The following is a 20,216-nucleotide window of genomic DNA, read 5'->3' as shown; positions in this document are numbered from 1 at the left end:
TAAGTCTGATACATTTGGAGTGTATGTGAGAAAACCGTACATTATAAGCCCATATATAATATTCTGCTCAGTGGTGAAAACTGTGTGCTTTTTCCCCCCTCTAAGATCTGGAATAAGACAAAGATACTCTCACCCCATTTATTTAACATAGTAATAAGCAGAAGAGAGCAGTGAAAATAATCCAACCAGAAAAGGAAGTAAAATTGGCATTTCTTGCTTACAACTTGATCTAGAAAATCTTAAATCCCCTACACAAACCAGTTAGCAAACCCCATCAAGTTTGCAGGGCACAAAACACACAAAAATCAGTAGCATTTCTCTGAACAATGAATTATAAGAAAAAATAAACAAAGAGAGCAATCCCATTGTCAACAGTTCCCAAAATACTTAAACATTAGATGAACCAGGGTGGCTAGAAATCTTTATAAGAAAACTATATGTCTGAGATATTTCCCCATCCTCTGAGAACTCATCCACTTCCACTTCCACTGTGGCCACAGTGGAATCTCTCACTTCCTGCCATAAACTCTCTTGCTCTGCCCTACTCCATCTTGGGCAGCTGGAGGTCTGCTCTCCCCCTCACACAATAAACTCTCTTTTCCTGGAAAAAAAACTATACAATCTTGTTGAATGAAATAGAAAAATAATACACACATAAATGGAAAAGTGTGTTCCATCTCATAGATTAGAAGAATATTGAAAAACAATATTCATACTGTCCAAAGATAGATTCTTTCCACTCCCAGTGGAAGCCCAGGCATTTGGGTGCTATAATCAGGCTCTGGATCTTACTTTGATTCTCTGCCCTGGAAGGGAAAGGAGAAGAAAATGCCCCTTGTAATTGCTGTGTGAGGTTAAGATTGTCCAGGCTCTCTGTGTGTGACCCTCATTGACTGTCTGTAAGGTTTCCATCATACCCCCTTGCCAGGGATTATGTGGCCTCTAGGGACATCATGCTGGAGGAGGCTCTGTTTGTATTCCATCACCATCTGATCACCATTGCCATGTAGAGGTGAAAACGCAGGTTCCCCTGTGGTCTTGCTGCCACTTCAGCACAGAGGATCCCTATGACAGATTGGGCTGGGGTAAATCCTAGCACTTACACTTACACTCTAAGAAGACAGAGCTACAGGTTAAGCCAGGAGGCAGGAACAGGCCCAGAACTGTATGTGACCTGCAGAAAACTTCCTCTCATGAAAGCACTATGTTTTCCCCTCTGGTTGTGGACTCACCTCAGAGATAGCTGAGTAGGTTGTGTGTTCATAAGGTGAAGGCACACAGAAACTCCTCTAGCACTTTGGTTCTCAACTTGGCATGTCCTAGCTGGACCAGATGGGCATAGTGCAGGGGGATGGTTCATTTCAACAACACAGTGCAACTTAGATAAGGTTTTTATATATCATTGAATCAAGTAACAATAAGATGAGGTATCTAGGGGCATTTTACAGGGAAGCACCCTGTAAAGTCTACTTTTGAAATCAGTTGTGATTTCAATATAACATCCTAATAATTGGCTACTTGAACATTTATTTTCCATATGGAATAGACAAATTCACAAGAATTATTGGAGACTGCAAACAAAACCTATTTCCAACAATTGATAATTAGACAAAAAAACCCCACAAACTTTTTGTCTAGACTGGCTCCAAACTATATTCCTCTAGATCATTACCTTTCAAGAAATTAAGTTTATAAGCATGAACTGCTGGTACCTAGCTTTCTAGGTTCCTTATTCTCCTGTTGGTCATGGGACTTAACCTCAGGGCCTGGACAATCTTCTGAGCTACCACTTTGTGCCATTGTGCCTCTTCTGCTTGGGTGCTGTTCCTGAGCTCTTCAGCTCAAGGCTAGCACTCTACCACTTGAGCCACTGCACCACTTTTGAGTTTCTGGCAGTTGGATGGAGATAAAAGTCTCACGGAATTTGTGCCTGGGCTGGCTTTGAATCGTGGGTCCTCAGACCTTAGCCCCCTGAGTAGCTGTGATTACAGACGTGGGCCACCATGTCTGACTTGGCTTCTAGGTTCTTAAAGTATAGTCTTGGATTATTGATTTGAGACTTTTGTTTCTCAGAAAAAGGAAGGGTGCAAAGGTGAAAGCTCAGAGAGATCATAACTTTCCTAACCAGGTAAATAAGTGAAGTCAGAAAGTCACTTCGTCATTCAGAACATTTTTAGTAAGTACAGACTTTTGTGTTCCCTAGATATGAATTACAAAGCTAGGATCTGATGGAGGTTGGCTTCTGGGGGTGGAGGGGAGGGTAATTCCTGGAAATATTGGAAGGTAAATGAGTAAATGAGAAAGAAGTAAAGGCAGTCTATTGAAAAATGGATTTTCAAGCCAGGGTCATAGCAGCTTTAGCCTCCTGTAGAACATGAAGCTCAAAGCTACCCTACGTCAGTGGCAAGAAAAGGCTCAGTATTTATCTATCAACCCAACCATCCTTGGCTCCCAGCAACATTACTTCCCTGGTGTCTGAGACTCTGTGTCTACAGAACATGCTCTGACATACTCTAGGTTCTGATCATTGGTGGCAGGAAGGCATGCTGGGAAATGGGTATTTATTTCAACAAATTTATACCTAGCCCTGCATCAAATGCAAGACATACAATGGTCATCAAGAGATGCACACTTGTTGCTCTTGTGGATTTTATTGTCTAATGGAGAAGAGCAACATGTAAATAGATGATCACAATGCAGCTTGACAAGGGTAGGGCCATGGGAGCCCAGAATGCTAGGCATTGTATTTGGGGGAGCAATCCAGGATAGGGAGGGGGCAGGGATACATTGTAGAGACAGTGGTTATCTCAGTGATTCAAGCCACCACTGTCCTGCATCTGAGTGCCCACTGCAGAGGACACTTCATTCTCTGTCCTCCTCTGGGTGTCTCCTATGCACACCCCATGACTTGGCTTTATATCACTTCTTCAGGGACTTCTCTGATTCCACACAATTGATTCATTTCTCAGCTCTTCATTCTTTTGGTAATCAGTACTCATATTAAGATTAATCAGGCTCAGTGCTCGCCTTTGTCATTGTCAGACACCCAGCACGTGGCCTACTGGCCCAGAGGAGCAGTCAGTAATTAGATAGGAATGAAGGAATAAATGATTGGTCTATAGAAAAAGCTATACTGTCTGTTGGGAACACCAGAGAACAAATTATAATTGCAAATGTAACCACGGACAAACCTTGTGTTTTGAGAACTAATTCTCTAAGGTGAAATACACAGATGTGAATTCAGAAATGATATGAATACTTCCAGGTTCACTGAAGCATATAATGATCCAATGTCTAAACATTAGAAGAAAGAAAAGTTGTCTTTGGAATACACCAATATCTCTTATCACAAATCCCACCTAATTATTTCCTGCATACCTAGCATACTTATTTCCTGCATAGCAAGCATATGCCAGGGACCATTTTCTGTGGTTTCAGAGGAAAACCCAATGCAGCTTTCAATCTAGAGATCAGAACTCTGAGCTCCATAGAAGAGCATGGGCATGGGCCAATAAAATTATCAGAAATCATGACCATAAAGCAGGATGGGAAAATATAGGATGGAAAAATTATATTTCCAAACTTTCTGCAAGTGGCAGGGATAATTTGTTATGATTGGATGTACTAGAATCCATTGAAGTTCTTAAAGTCAGCAATATGGAATGTGAAATAGATGCCATGATTCCATTTGTTCTTAGGAAGGTTTTAAAGCTCAACTCTTTCAGTATGATACAGAATGAAGATGATCAATAAAAATCTTGGTGAATGTTTAGTCCAGATTCATTGGAATCCTGAAATTAGGATAAACAAACAGTCCTCACATTAGCTATTTTTAAAGACCAAGGACAGCAGGAAGCTTGCAGGGGTATGCTCATACACATATGCTCATATAGCTATTAATTAAGATAGGCCTATGACAGACTCACAGAAAGAATGCTCTCAGCTCATCACAGATGGGGAGAAATCAATTCTAACTGGTACATTAGGGGGCACCTTCACAGAGAAGAATTTGAGTTTGGCTGTAAATGACGGGAACATATATTTTTTTTTGCTTCACCTTATTTTTGGTGCTGGTCCTGGGCTTAAGCTCAGAGTCTGGGCACTGTCCTTGAGGTTTTTTTTTTTTTTTTATCAAAGCTAGTATTCTAACATTTGAACGACAACACCATTTCTCTCCCTCCTCCTCCTCCTCCTCCTTCATCTTCTCCTCTTCTGCCTCCTCCTCCTCCTTCTCCTTCTCCTTCTTCCTCTTCCTCTCCTTCTCCTTCTCCTTCTCCTCCTCCTCCTCCTCCTCCTCCTCCTCCTCCTCCTCCTCCTCCTCCTTCTCCTCCTCCTCCTTCTTTTCCTTCTCCTTATTTCTCTCCTTCTCCTCCTCCTCCTTCTTCATCTTTGTCTTTGTCTTCTCCTTCTGCTTCTTCTTCTCCTTCTCCTTCTCCTTCTTCTTCCTCTTCCTCTTCCTCTCCTTCTCCTCCTCCTCCTCCTCCTTCTCCTCCTCCTCCTTCTTTTCCTTCTCCTTATTTTTCTCCTTCTCCTTCTCCTTCTTCTCCTCCTCCTTCTTCATCTTTGTCTTTGTCTTCTCCTTCTGCTTCTTCTCCTTCTCCTTTTCCTCCTTCTCCTCCTCCTCCTCCTTTGTCTTTGTCTTCTCCTGCTTTTGCTTTTGCTTCTTCTTTGTAGTTAATTGGAGCTCGAGAGTCCCATAGACTTTTGCCTGGGCTGGCTTTGGGCCAGGACCCTCATATCTCAGCTTCCTGACTAGCTAAACTTACAGATATGAGCCACTGGACTCGAGAATTTTGATTTTTAAGGGGAGAAAATGAGTGTGTTGCTAAAGAATAAAAACAGTGTGAAAGTGTAGGGGACTTCTTCACGTCTACTGTGATGTAGCTGGGATGTAATTTACATGGAAGAAAGTACAAGGAAATAAAAATGCAGAGCAAATTGTGTTGGAGGAAATAGAACAATTCCAGTGCAGATACTGAGAAGATGAGAGTCTCTGGTTGGCCCTAGGCAAGTCCTAAAGATCCCCGTACAGGGGTATAGTTTGATCACTGACAGCTCTCATGGCTGTAAGAAATATTGATTTCAGTAAAAGAGGCTATATGATCTGTGATAGGGCTTGGATTTCAGCATTATGAGAGGCAATGGAAAGAGGACCATGGATAAGGCACTATAACTGAAGGAGCCCAATTGAAAACCAAGTTGAAGGCAACCCTAAACTGTCAAGTTTTGGGCCCAGGTTGAAGGTGTCATTATCAGAATAGGACCTGAGAGGGATCCAATCATTATTTATTACAATTAGATCATCCCATTGTTTCTAGTTCCCCATAGGCACCAAAGTGCCTGGGTCCTCCTAAATCTTTGCACTGCCTCTCCTTGACTTTTCTACTTTGACAAAGCCAATTTTGTGTGTGTGTGTGTGTGTGTGTGTGTGTGTGTGTGTGTGTGTGTGTGTGTGTGTGTGTTGTATTTTATTGTGTCCTTGGCATGGGGAAGATCACTTAACCTCTTTGAATTCCCAATTGAATTCCCAATTGTAGCATCCACAAGTATAAGATCCAAATAGAATTGCATCAATTAGTAAAGTTCTAGACTCTTCCCACTTGGTTTCTAGCATCATGTGCATTTAGTTGCTACACTTTCAGGAGTTTTCCATCTTTCCACTAAGTATCTGGCGCTTCAAGAAAGCAATAGAGCCCAACAGAAAACCATCAGTCAAGGTTGAATTTCCAGGGATTAGGTCTGCAAAAGAAGAGGAGTAGCTTTGATTTGAAGAGTTCTGATTCTCATGTACGTTATGATAGTTATTCGACTCTGGCTCATGTAAAGGCACTTAGGACCAGTGGTGTTACTAGGCCAAAATAACACCCTCCTATCCCCAACACATCCTCTAGTTTCATTTGCTCTTATAAAATGCTTAAGAGTGAAAGTCACTTAGCTGGACAATTCATTATTAATCTCCCACTTAGCCTTGCTATGAATAGTACCTTTGTTGTGTGAGTCATGATAATAATTGCCTAAGTTACTTTTCAAAGACTTGAAAGGTTCTTTTGCTCAAAACAGTAGCTCCTCATCTGAGACTATAGATGTCTAGTGAGATGGCTGGAATAAATTTAAAGGGCTCATTATCTGTGTCTTTAAGATTGGCTCCTCTCTTTGGAAGTCTTAATCATATAGTCAAAGATACCTTCCAGCTGCCAGAAAACAACAGACCACAGAAAACATAAACAGAGGTGGCATGTGAATTTCTTGAAGATTTCTTTTTTTTTTTATTTTTTATTTTTTTATTTTTATTTTTTTTTGCCAGTCCTGGGCTTGAGCTCAGGGTCTGAGCACTGTCCTTGGACTTTCTCAAGGCTAGAGCTCTACCACTTGAGCCTCAGCACCACTTCCAGCTTTTTTCTATATGTGGTACCGAGGAATCGAACCTGGGTCTTCATGCATGCTAGGCAAGCACTTTAACCAGTAGGCCAAACTCCCAGCCCCTTCTTGAAGATTTCTATGTATTTCCAGAAGAGACACAAATATTTCCTAACTTGACCTCTCCTTCCTCAATTATTCCCATGAAATATCTGTAATACCTCAGTTCCCTGGAGAGAAGAGGCTGATTTAGGAGTAATTTTCTTTCTTTCTTTTTTTTTTGCCAGTCCTGGGCTTGGGCTCAGGGCTTGAGCACTGTCCTTGGACTTTCTCAAGGCTAGAGCTCTACCACTTGAGCCTCAGCACCACTTCCGGCTTTTTGCTATGTATGTGGTACGGAGGAATCGAACCCGGGAACCCGAGTCTTTGTGCATGCTAGGCAAGCACGCTACCATTAGGCCAAACTCCTGGCCCAGAAGTAATTTTCTATTTCTCCATTTTGTGGCCATCAAATAAAGCTCTTTCTTCTCCTGCCACTCTGTCTTTGGCTTCATCGAGTACCATAGAATTGAAGTCTTTTTACCGTTATGCCAGCAGCTGCTGGTAGATTATCTACCTACTCAGACTGCTTCAGACTGACAGGGCAGGTGCAGCAACCTTAGGTTCAGCCTTCCACCTGTACCTGACATTCTTGAAAACCCTTGAAGCACAAGGTCAATTTGATGACCTTGGACCAGAGTACTAGCATCAACTGGGAGCTCATTAGAAAGTGTTACGGTCTGGGCCAGGAGTTTGGACTAGTAGTAGAGTGCTGGCCTAGCATTCAGGAAGACCCAGGTTTGATTCCTCGGTACCATGTTTATAGAAAAGCTGGAAGTGGTGCGGTAGCTCCAGTGATAGAGCTCTTGCCTTGAAGTAAAACCCAAGGACAGTGCTTAGGCTTTGAGTTCAAGCCCCATGACTGGCAAAAAGAAAAGAAAATGTAAGTTCTTATGACCTTCTAAATCAGAAACAGAGGGTGAGCTTTACTTTAAACCTAGTAGGTGATTCTGCCACATGCTAACATTTGCAAGCCAATAAACTAAGTCAGAGCTACAGAAAATAAAGGAGAGAGAAAAATACATTACTACTGTTAAATAATACATGATCATATTCATCATTTTGAGCTGAAGGCAGACTTAGTAATGTAATAGGGTACAATTTGTAGAATGGATGAAATTTAATTTTTGTAAAGAAATTAAACTCTTTTCTGAAATCTAGCAACATCTCTATGGACATCCTTAATATGTGGCTATTAGATCCAAATAGTACAAGCACAAGGATTCAATATTTGCATACCCAATGCTATGGACCTGGTATTGGAAATATAAACACAACTACATAGACATAAAAACCTATGACTCTATAGACATAATGTTTTATTACATAGATTAATATGTATCTATGATATACAAACCCTTAGCCTAATTTTGATTATGTTCTAAAAACTAAATGCCAGTGATTTTATATAGAGATTCCCTTCTTGAATACTCATTTGTTAAACATGTCATTTGAAATATGATGTAAAAATCAAAGTTAATAAATTCTTTAATTAAAAAAAGGAAACTACTCTAGAGAGTTAGGCCTACATATATAAAGCAAATATAAGTCGGGGAGGTTTCTTTTTTTTTTTTTTTTGCCAGTCCTGGGCTTGAGCTCAGGGACTGAGCTCTGTCCTTGGGATTTCTCAAGGCTAGAGCTCTACCACTTGAGTCTCGGCACCACTTCTGGCTTTTTCCTATGTATGTGGTACCGAGGAATGGAACCCGGGTCTTCGTGCATGCTAGGCAAGCACTTTAACCACTAGGCCAAACTCCCGGCCTAAGTCAGGGGTTTTTATTTATAGCACTTAAGTTCATGGGTTCTAAGACCTGCACCTTCCTGCTTCTAAAGCTATGTAATCTTTTATTTACATGCAATCTAAATGGAAATCCATAAAATAAAACAGATAATTAGTTGGATTGAATGCTGAGGAAATGGGAAGAGAGTCAGATGTCTATTTCCACCTCTTACATGTCCCAGAGGCTCCAGGCAAGACCCATTGCTCCAGAAAATAGCTTTCATTCCCTCGTTCACTTTGCTTGCCCTCTGCAAAGGCCTGGGAGAAATTCTATCAGATTCCTGGAACAAGCATTTTAATTAACCAAAAAGAAATGAGATTTTTTTTTAGTAGTTGTGTTTTTACCTAAGGCCAACCATGGAGAAGGAAGGTCCAGCTCACCTGGCAGAGAGGCCAGCATACTGCGAGGAAGCAGGTGCTTCTCAGTGGACCACCTGCCAGGAGCTGTGCTCTCGAGAGATACCTTCAACTGACTCTGACAAATTGGGAAGTCTATTGGAAGTGGGTGACTCAGGCTGTGTCACATTCTGTTTTGGTAGATGAGGCTAGGGAGTTGTGGGGGTTTCATTTCCACAAGGCTTTCCTGAAAAGCCTACCTGTGTTCGCTTGTTCATTTCCAGCCTTCTAGGAACATAGCAACCTGACTCTGCCAGCTGCACAGCGGGTCTCAGAACTCTGAGTCAGGTCTCTTTGAAAAACATTCAGCGACTCAGGAATGTGCGCCCAGAGCAGGCCTTATACATCTTCTAGTCCAATGATTTGTGAACTTTCTTTCTTTTGGCCGCTAAACTCTTTCTTCAAAAGAAGTGTTACCCAGAAATAGATTTACTATGGGCTCCGTTTCGCATTGCCCCTTCACTGCCTCTGCTTCTTGCATTCCCTGAGGAATTCAGCACAAAACCTAATTTAAAAATAAAAATCACCGCTGCTAGTGCTAACACAGGCCAAAACCGAAAAAGTAAAGGCCTTAAAATGCAACATGTTCAGAAAGCACCAGAGCCTGAATGAAAGTCTCAGGTTCTGAGCTCTTTCTATAAAATATATCAGGCCCATAAAATTCTTCATTCGACTGTCATGGTTTCTAGGCACTTGTTTATTCATCCTCTGAGCGAACTCTCAAAAACATGCTATATTCCAAGCTCTAGCTACCTGCTGTGCATTCCATAATAAGCAGCAGCAGAAGATAGGGTCTCTCTACCCACAAATCCTATTGCCAAATGAGTATAGTAATGGAAGACTCATACATATACAAAATGTCCTATGAGAAGGGGGATGGCAAGGATAGTGAGAATGCTGTCTAGTTTCTGATTTGTGGACAGTGATGGTGAATATGGTATTAGAACAACTGAATCTGGCTGGGAGTTTTGCCTAGTGGTTAAAGTGCTTGCCTTGCATGCATGAAGACCCGGGTTCGATTCCTCGGTACCACATACATAGAAAAAAAGCCAGAGGTGGTGCTGAGGCTCAAGTGGTAGAGCTCTAGCCTTGAGAAAATCCAAGGACAGTGCTCAGGCCCTGAGCTGAAGCCCAGGACTGGCAAAAAAAAAAACCAAAAAAACCCCCCAAAAAAACCAACAACTAAATCTTTCCTACACAGTGATTTTCAAACTTGGATGTACAGACTTAGCTCAGAAGTGAAAAATGATACCAAAATCCAGCCCTAGAATTTCTGAATTACTTGGTTAGAATGAGACATTTTATCCAGACACAAGTTTCTTTTTTTTTTTTTTTTTTTTTTGCCAGTCCTGGGCTTGAGCTCAGGGCCTAAGCACTGTCCTTGGACTTTCTCAAGGCTAGCACTCTACCACTTGAGCCTCAGCACCATTTCCGGCTTTTGTCTATGTATGTGGTACCAAGGAATCGAACCCGGGTCTTCGTGCATGCTAGGCAAGCACTTTAACCACTAGGCCAAACTCCCGGCCCCGAGACACAAGTTTCTTGAAGTGATGCTCACATGTCACCAAACTTGAACAACACTGACATCCTCGTTATAGAGAATCTTCTTTATTTTTGTTGTAGGTCGTAATGAAAAGAGGAAACCACCATCTTCAGAAGTAAATTGACTTGTCTTCTAGAACAATTTCCAGCAAACTCCAATACTATGGAAATAGTCAAATACACTTGCTCAGTAGAAGGGAGATAGTGCCAACCAGATAAGACCACAGATTCCTAAAGAAGTACCAAATCTCCTCCTCGCTGGTCAACCAAAGGCTGAATGAGACTGCTGGTTTTACAACTCAAACTTGTACCAATATATCCTGGAAACCTGGCTTAAATTCAGATGGCATTTGATTCTGTGCTCAGTGTTTAGCACTGGCTGATTAGTCTGGGACAGAATAGGAAAACTGCCATCCACCAGACTTTCCGGGTGATGCTGTAGCTGCTCATCTTGGCACAGAGACTGGGAGAAAAAGGCCACCGATAGGAGGGTCCCAGGAGACATCTGTCTGGTATTTAAGACAGGGATCCTGGTTTTATTTAACCTTTCGTACTTTTCTCATCATTTATAAATTGTTTGCATCAGTTCAAATATTTCTGAATATTGCATTATCACACTTCCTAGAGTGGCCACTAGATTTCTGGGGAATCTTTACATTTTGCAGGTTAGATGACATTTCCTTCACTTAATTCTACTCCCTGTTGGGTAGAGACCATAGACAGAGAGCACCTAAATAATTTGTTTCCTAAAAGCCCTTAGCACATTTGGTGGAGTCAGGTGGTGTCTTGGTCAGAGCCCCTTTCTAGAGTGATGTTTTTGGTTCACACTTGGCTGCAGGCCCCATTTATAAGTTCTGCAGCCTTGGAGAAGGTGCTAAACTTTGGATCACATAGATAGCAAGAACTATATTGATTAAAATGGCACACGAAGAGCACGTATTGTGTTCAGAGCACTTTTAAGAGTCAACATCATCAACTACCTCTTTTCTCTTTAAGTAGTTGTTCAAAAGGCTTTTAATTCCACAAGTCAATTTGTGAGTACAATGCAGCTTGATGAATGCCACCCCTTTCTTTGCTCCCTCCTATTGCTCCCAATCTCATCCATGCCCTCAATTTTCCTAGTTCATTTTCACATTTGTGCATTGAATATTATCACTGCATTCAACCAGCTTTCCCCTCTCCATTCATCTGTACCCTGTCTCCCCATGAGGCTTGTCTCTTGTTAACCAGGTGCTCTGCCATCAAAACACCCAATAATTGGTTCTTGATTTAACCATTTCTGGAAAGTTCCCTCTTGATATGAGGCTCACTCTGACTTCTTTGATACCTAAGAGAAACTTCTATTTTTTTTCAAGGCTGCCTATAAGTCTGACTACTTATTTTTTCCAAGTTTTCCCTTGTGAGTTTACATTTCCTTTACCCCAAGAAAAGCAGTATGAAATGCAGCATCATAAACAGAAGTTTCTGGAAATAGCAAGGAAATCCTTTTAGATGGATGCTCATTACTGGCTGATTTTTAATTTTTTTAAATTTTTATTTTAATGTACAGTTATATTCACCAGATAGAAGGTGCATTACTTCTCACACATTGATACCCCTTCTCATGTTTTTGTTCCCATTTCCCTCCCCTCCCCTCATTTACCCCCTCATATTTCAAATAAACAAATAAACATATAATATATATATATATACCAGGTAACAAAGTCAGATACTGAACAATAAGAGATTAACCAAAGGGCAACATAAGAGAAGAGAAAAAAAACCATAGCACATTAAGAACAACAGTCACTCATAATTAAGCTCTTGTTTCCCTGTTTTGGAGGTCCATTAATTTGGCCTCATCCTATATGGTCTTATTTATCTGGGGTTTGAGCTATTGTAATCCTCTGCTAGGAGAGTCGTAGATTTGTACTAATTATTACATATGAGGGAAACCATTGAGCCTATGTTCCTTTGGGTTTGGCTTACTTCACTTAATATGATTTTTTCCAGATCTTTCCATTTCCTTACAAATGAGGTGATGTCCTTCTTTCTGACAGCAGCATAGAATTCCACTGTGTACAAATACCACATCTTGTTGATCCACTCATCATCTGAGGGGCATCTAGGTTGGTTCCATATCTTTGCTATGGTAAATAGTGGTGCAATGAACATCGTTGTGCTAGTGGATTTAGTATGTCCTTGTTTCTGGACGATTAGGTAAATGCCAAGTAGTGGAATTGCTAGGTCAAAGGGGAACTCTATGTTTAGTCTTTTGAGGAGCTGCCATACTGCTTTCCATAGTGGTTGAATGAGTTTGCACTCCCACCAATAGTGTAGCAGTGATCCCTCCTGGCCACATACCCTCCAGCATCTGTTATTATTAGATTTCTTGAGTATGGCTATTCTAACTGGGGTGAGGTGGAATCTTAGAGTTGTTTTTATTTGCATTTCTTTTATGGCCAGAGATGTGGAGCATTTCTTCATGTGTCTATAGGCCATTCTTAATTCTTCTTCAGAGAAGACTCTCTTTAAATCTTTGGCCCATCTTTTAATGGGATGGTTGTGTCTTTGGAGATTAGTTTTGAAGTGATTCAATTTTTTGAGCTGTTGATATATATTAGATATGAGGCCTTTGTCTATTGTATGGTTAGTGAAGATCTTCTCCCAATCTGTAAGCTTTCTAGTTAGTTTGCTAGCTAGGTTCTTTGCCCTACAGAAGCTCTGCAGGTTAATGCAGTCCCACTTATCCAAACTTTCTTTAATTTGTTGTGCTTCTGGGTCTTTATTAAGAAAGTTCCAACCTGTGCCAAGGAAGCCTAGTGTATCTCCTATTCCTTCTTGTAAAGTTTTAAGGTGTCTGCTTTTACCTTGAGGACTTTGATCTATTTGGAGTTAATCCTGGTGCAGGGTGACATAGAATGATCCAACTTTTGCTTTCTACAGGTGCTTAACCAGTTCTGTACTGGCTGAATTTCAATGAAATAAATGGCCAGTTCCTCCCAAAGAAGCAAAGAATCATTCACATTTATGATATAAAACACAAATAGTGGTAAGAAGGGAAAATGCTATTTATTAGATTTTGAGAGCAAAATCAGTTCTGGTAAATATAGTTAGCTGTCAAATTGTATAATGATTATATAATAAAATTAGTGTTCTGCAATTCTCAGATTTGTACTTTTATTTTTATTTTTTTTATGGGCGGGGTGTTCAGGGATCACAAGTTTCTTTGGAAAGCCAGGAGAAATGACAGGAGATGTTTTTAGAGCAGGACACCCAGACCTTTCAGTATGTATCCAAAAACTTCCACTTCCCAGTCTCTATCTCTTTCTAGACATAATGTCTGCCATCATTCCCCATTTGCCTTAAACAAGCAGGCTTTTGGAAAGTGCTCACTGCTTCCTGCATAGATCAAGCTATTTATCTGCATGGAAAAACCTTTCCTGCTTAGCTACATGGGAATACAATGCAGGGTCACTTGATAACCATCTTATCCAACAACCTCACTCTGATCCCCCCATACCCACCCTCCTGGGCTTGTCACTGTTGGCTTTTGCTGGAAGTCACATTCAAATTTCGGAAAGGGTTTATTTATCTTTATTTTTTTATTCCTGCTCATTATCCTTGATAGGTTGTTTATCTTCACAGAAGGAGTGCAACTCTAGATTCTGTTTGATTAACTGTCAAGCCAACTTTGGTTGATTGCCAAATTTTAATCAGCCATCCAAGTGGCAGGACCCTAGGTTTCTAGACAGAGAATTTGATCTATCTGTTGTTCAGTTATCAAAAGTATCCGAGTGGGAGATAAACAGGCATGAGTCATTTTTACATCACACAGTTCAAGTCTCTTTATTGATCTATGCTGGTATGCCATCTGCCTGCATTCAGACACACTGTAGGACTGACCCCTATAAGGCATTGCTACATGCTGGCTTGAAAGCACTTAGGGAAAAATTCGTGGGCCTTTCTTCCCACCAGAATGTTTGTTGTCATGATTGAGGACCAGGAGAAAGACATACTGAGCAACAGGTGAGCTTGAACTTTATTGAAAGCAGTAAACATGCCCTGCTTTTCCAGTTTGTCTGGTATGGGATGAAGCTCCAGATTAGCACTATGTAGAATGGGTTGCTGTGCCTATTTATACTGATCCTATTCGCAGGTTGATATTATTGTTCGATTTGCTTTTGTGACTCAGTTCCATCTGATCATGTTCCTTTTTGCTTATGTCCTTCTGTAAGACTTCTGGGGAATCAATTTCCCCGAAATTCTAGATCCTACTTAATTTTCAATGCATAGGCCAGACACCATATCTTATGGAACCTTCTCTGATTGCTCCAATCCAAAGGGAGAACTCCTTTGAACAACTAATATACAGTTAGAAAAATAAATACTAGGAAGCTGAAATATAGTTTGTCAGAGGATGGAAGGTCAAATGAGAGTACACAACTAGAGAGAGGAAGGGTGGGTAAATAAGTCATTATATTCAATATAATATATATGCACTCAATATGTATATGTGATGCATAGTATTCATAAATTGATGTGTTAAATTGAAACTCCTTTGTGCAAAAGGGTATAAGATAATATGAAATATAAAGTTAAAAATTATGAAAGAAGATAGCCATTTCTTTCTTCTTCCAGTCCCATTGTTTGTTTACTTCTGAATGCAGAACATACTATAGAGATACCATGCTTCAATCTAATCTTGATCCTCTCAGTAGGAAATGAAGCTACTGTTAACTTATTCCTAGTATGATCTGAGGCTAAGTATGACAATAAAAACAGGCCTGAGTTTTAATTTTCTTTATGATTCTGGGATTGAACCTGTTAGGGAAATTTTGTACTCAGCTGTATTTCCAGCCCTAAGTCTAATAGCTGCTCTGTCAATATTTCCTGAGAAAAATGAGAATAAACAGGATGACTTTGCCTTCTAAGTTAAAGCAAAGATATTTCCAAAAAGACAATGACTTTTTTTCTCTTGGCAATCCTGTTGTAGTAAGTAAATCTATTCCTCTGTGATTCTTTTTCTTTTGGTCTTAGATATTGTTAGCATAGAATTTGAAATTTTGCTAGCAATAGGTATTTTTCTATTTCCCAGTGCACCAAAAGGGCTTATTAGGAATGCTTCAACTGAAACTCTTCTGAAATGAGCCTGGCAAACCATATGGGGAAGGAAGAAAATGAAAGAGAAGAAAATAAAGTTCAAGAAGACATGGTCCTTGCTGTTGGGGAGACAGCACTGAGCAGAATGCTTTGGGGCTGACACATCTGGACAGCTCTTAACAGAAGCAAGACCCGAGTGCTGTGGGCACATAGGAGAATACCTAGTTCTCTTGTGTTCTTGGGGCAATGATGCCTAGACAAGATAGCTGAGGTACACTAATACAGACAGGTGAAAATTAGTTAAAAGAAGAGAAACAGAATGGACATTCCATTGAAGCAGAAAACGTATCACCAACAAAGAAGACCTGAAAGAGTATATACTATGTGCAGGATTCTTCATATATTTAGGCATTGTTATTGCATCTTATTCCATAGTAAGAAGGGAAATGGAACATTGTAGCAGCGGATTGTGGGCCAAGTCACAAGTACCCTTGTTCTCACCAGACTTCCAACTGCAGTGATAAAGTTGTGGTCATAAACAAGTTAGGGAGGATAGATTGACTTTCCTTCTGGCTTCAGAGTTCAGTCCATCCTGGTAGGGAGGACATGTTAGAGCAGCTCACATCATGACAGACAGGACACAGACTGGAGCCATAACAAGACCTGGGTAAGATAAAGCCTGCTGAGGATATGTTCCTATTGACTTCCGGTCAACACTCCATTGAACTTGTGAATCTATCAATGGCTTCAGCCATTCCTTAAGTTAGAGTCCTCATGATCTAATCCTCTGGAAACTCCTTCCCTGAAATACTCAGGGATCTGGTTAATAAGCTCTTAAATACTTTTAATACAATTAGATGGATGATCAAAATTAGATGGGCATAGGTGATTCATGTTTGTAATCCTAGCTACTCAGGATCATGATTTGAAGCTATCCTGGACAGAAAAAATCCATGAGACTCCATCTTGAAAATAACTGGCAAAAACTCCCTCAAAACCACCACCATGATCACTACCACCACAATAACAACAACAAAGAAAAAAAACAAGACAAGAAATGTGACTTAAAGATGAGGGGTGGGGATGGGGAGAGGGAAATGGGGATCAAGACAGGAGAAAGGGTATCAATGTATGTGAAGTAATGCAACCGTCTATCTGGAAAATATAATGTAGCCCTTCTATTAATTGCAATAAATAAATATATGCAAAAAAAGAAATGTGACCAAAGTGGCAGAACACAAGCTGTACACTTAAGGTCCTGAGTTCAAACCTCAACACCGCCAAAAAGAAAATACCACTCTTGGGGGTTTTATTTTTCAAATAAAGGAGGAACTTGAGGGATTTCAAGAGAAGAAGGTACATGATCAGATTTATGTTTTGGGTAGAATATTATAACTGTAGGAAATACACCATGTCTGAGAAAAGCAATAATGAAACAGAAAGCAAGGAAACAAGGCTACGGAAGGACCCTTGAGCAAAGGAGATTGTTGAAGAACCTCCAGCTAGGAAAATGAAGTGCCAAGATCCAGGGATGAAAGGAGAGAGGGAGTCAGGAACTGTGGGCAAAGAAAACCATCAGGATGATGACTGGACTATAAACTGGAGGGAAGAAGGAGGTTTAGGTGGATGACTGCACAGAGTGACACTAACGGCTGGGAGAGGACGTGTTGATGGGAAGGATTTGAGCCCAGGCTGGCATGTGGGAGGGGGTGATTATGACTCCAGTTTCAATCACACTGGAGTCCTGGTACTTAATGTCTTAGCCTTAAGGGAAAGCTCAGAGCTGGAGAATCTTTTGTACTGTAGGAATACAGGGTGGTTAAATCCAGGGGAGTGTGTAAATTCTCTCAAAGATAAAGATATATTCCGGCTGCAAAAATTATTTTCAGACCATAACTCACATCATGGAGGAGCCTCACCGAGGAGAGGAAATGCAAATGAAAACAAATTAATAGATGCCAAGAAAGTCGAACATGTTGGGGAGGAGTGATTGATCAACAGTATCAGATGCAGCTGCCATGCAAAGCAAGACATGGACTAGAAAGGGTTTCTTAGGTTTTGGCAATGGGCATTTGAAATTAGATTTGCAACAAGAAGAAAAACAAGATAGCTTTGTGCCCGCTGCTTGGAAAAGATGATGTCATGCTAACAGATGACATGGGGAGAGAAGCCTTCGGCTTTTCTCTTGTTTATTTATCCTATCAAGCACGAGGAATCTGCAAGCCAGACAGGCTGAGCCAATGTGTTTAAGAAGGGAATTCAAATGGAAGATGAGGGCCCGGAGCATGGCCTAGTGGTAGAGTGCTTGCCTAGCATCCAAAAAGCCCCGTGTTTCGTTCCTTGGTACCACATCAACAGAAAAGGCCAGAAGTGGTGTTGTGGCTCCAGTGGTAGAGCACTAGCCTTGAGAAAGTCCAAGGACAGTGCCTAGGCTCTGAGTTCAAGCTCCAGGACTGGCTAAAAAAAATCATGATTAGAGAGGTGGTAGTTCAGGAGGAGGCTATGTAGTTTTACACTCTGACAAGAAAGGATTTTTCTATTAGGTGAGGTAGCTCAGGCCTTTAGTCCTAGCAAGCTGAGAGGCTTAGGTCTGTGAAGATTGTGAGTTCAGGTTAATTTGGCTTCCTAGGAAGTTTGAGGGCAGCCTGAGACAGAAGATCCTGTCTAACAGAACCAAACAGCATGAATCCAAAGCCCAGATGCGTTATATTAAAGAACATCACAACACACACACACACACACACACACACACACACACACACACACACACACACGCCAAAAAGCTTCAAGTATTAGAAGTAGAAAAGTCAATGACAGTAAGACTGGAGGTCAACAAAAAGAAGGGGGAGCTCAGAAAAATTGTTCAAAAACATGCTCAAATGTATAAGATACTATACTGTAAAAGAGGCCAGTCTATCTGGGTGACCTCAAAGTGAAATGTAGAAGATGCAGATGCACAGATTTCAGTTCATTATATGGGGTGAGTCCCTGTTATTCAGTGATGCCAAGAACGCTTGGAAGGCAGAGTTTCCTCTCCTGGGAAGTATTCAAGCTGAGGTCGACAACTGCCTGTAAGGACAGATAATTAATTATACTTGATTTAAAAGGCTCCAGAACTACTACCCACACTCTCTCTTCCTTTAAAAATATACCATTTGATTTTGGAAATAGCAAAATTCTCCCCATATTGTGTTTAGAAAATAAACACCATTGGTCATTGCTGGATTACATAGAACTCAGGTCACTTCTAAATGGGAAACTCTAAGTAGATAAATGCTAGACACTATAGTAGCTGTGAAATGATCGTAAAAAAGAAAGAAGTTGGTAAATGAAATTATCTGGGACCTGGAGAAAACTGGGACAGAATATGAGAGCTACAGTAACGCTTGCAGGAGGCTGGAATTAGGCAGTGTTTCTCAGTGGCTCCAAACCATCAGATTTACAGACAAACATTTGGTGATGTCTTCTTGGTTCCAGACGCAATGAAGATGTGTCAAGATAGACACAAGGCACCCTCAGAACAGAAGGTGATGGCATCATAAAAAGCTTTTTATCATCTCCCTCTAGGCCAGTTAAAATGAATTAGAATGATCAAAGGCATTAGCACTGAGGTCTTGTTTTGTATAGTTCTGCCTACAAATCAAATGCTGTTCTTTCTTTATTACTGCAGGATCATAATTCACACAGGAAGGTTCAGAGAGGTCAGGATTTATGACTACCCAAAATGTTTCATTTGCAAAAATTATAAATGGAAAATCTGGCACTCCATTGGAAATGTAGATCTTCTGCTACATAAATTTGCCCCATTGATTTTTATGTATTTCTTAAACTGTGCACTGCTGCTTTCAATATTGTTTTGGAACAGATTGACCATAAATATTTAAATAACTGCTGTTCAACAATCACAGCTACTCACAATAGTAGCTGTTGGAAGTTACAACTGTGATCTTCTGAGGTCAAAAAAAGCAAGGCAAAATAGAAAAGATTCAAACTAAATAATTACTTAGTATTCTTCTATCAACTGAAATAAGACAAATGGTAGACGATCACGCTTGTGATTTGTTAGGTCCCTAACAAGTATGTTAAATGAAACACACAGTAGTCACAATCAACATGGAAGAGAAAGAAAAGGAAGATTTCAGCTTTCATAACCACTGAAAAGACCTCTAAACCTGGCTGAGTGAGATCTCATGTTGGCCTAATATTTTTACTCTGTTTTTTTTTTTAAAAAGTCTATGCATTACTTTAGAGAGATGCTATGCCAAAAGCATAGAAGGCTTTATATTCACAGCCTAAACAGCATGATAAAGTCAATCTAGTCTTAAAAAATTAGTTGAAGAAATATTTTCAGTATGTGACTTGAGAACCTAGTCTTTCCATAATAGCATGTGGAAGATGTTTATTGTGTCACTTAAACATTGTTTTAAGTATGTCTCAGTGAGGCATTTTCTACAATCTGCCAGGCTAGGTTTTCTATCGCAGCTATAGGAGCATACTACTCAGATCTGGCTCCAAGGGAACGATGCTGGTAAAATTACTGAGCTCAGCTTGGGTACAAAACCCAGCCTCTGTCTATAGAGGATTCTTCTAGACAACATAACTTTCTCAGGGGCTCTTCATTAACTTCACTTAGACTTTCTCAGTCCTTCAAGAATGCTCTTTGCACTCAATTATCATCCATTCATTCTCTCTTTAGAAAGGTATCTGATACATGTCACTTTCTGATGTTATCTCTGCTGTTTTCTCTTCCTTTTCTTCATTACATTTTCTTCAGTACATCTTGTAGCATCTTCAATTCTACCTTGGCATTTGAGGAGCCCAGACAGACAAACATTCTCTGATTTGTCCTTGGAACATTTTCTACCCTTTTTTCCTTTTAATATGCATATATTGTGTAATTATATATTTATAGATTTGTTTGATAAATGATTTTGTTCCTATGTGACTTTTGATTTCTACT

General features: G+C 40.3%; 1 protein-coding gene across 2 annotated transcripts in view; it reads right to left on the bottom strand.

The window, feature by feature from the left end:
• The window catches only part of Ppp2r2b (protein phosphatase 2 regulatory subunit Bbeta), a 419,132-nt gene that overhangs the window by 364,100 nt on the left and 34,816 nt on the right, over positions 1 to 20,216 (bottom strand). The window lies entirely within an intron of this gene.

The sequence above is a fragment of the Megascapheus bottae genome, chromosome 4 (genome assembly GCF_031878675.1).
Source record: "Megascapheus bottae isolate mThoBot1 chromosome 4, mThoBot2.hap1, whole genome shotgun sequence".
In the NCBI taxonomy this organism is placed as follows: Eukaryota; Metazoa; Chordata; class Mammalia; order Rodentia; family Geomyidae; genus Megascapheus; species Megascapheus bottae.
The sequence above is the reverse complement of the archived record's forward strand: the minus strand, read 5'-3'. Positions and strand labels throughout refer to the sequence as shown.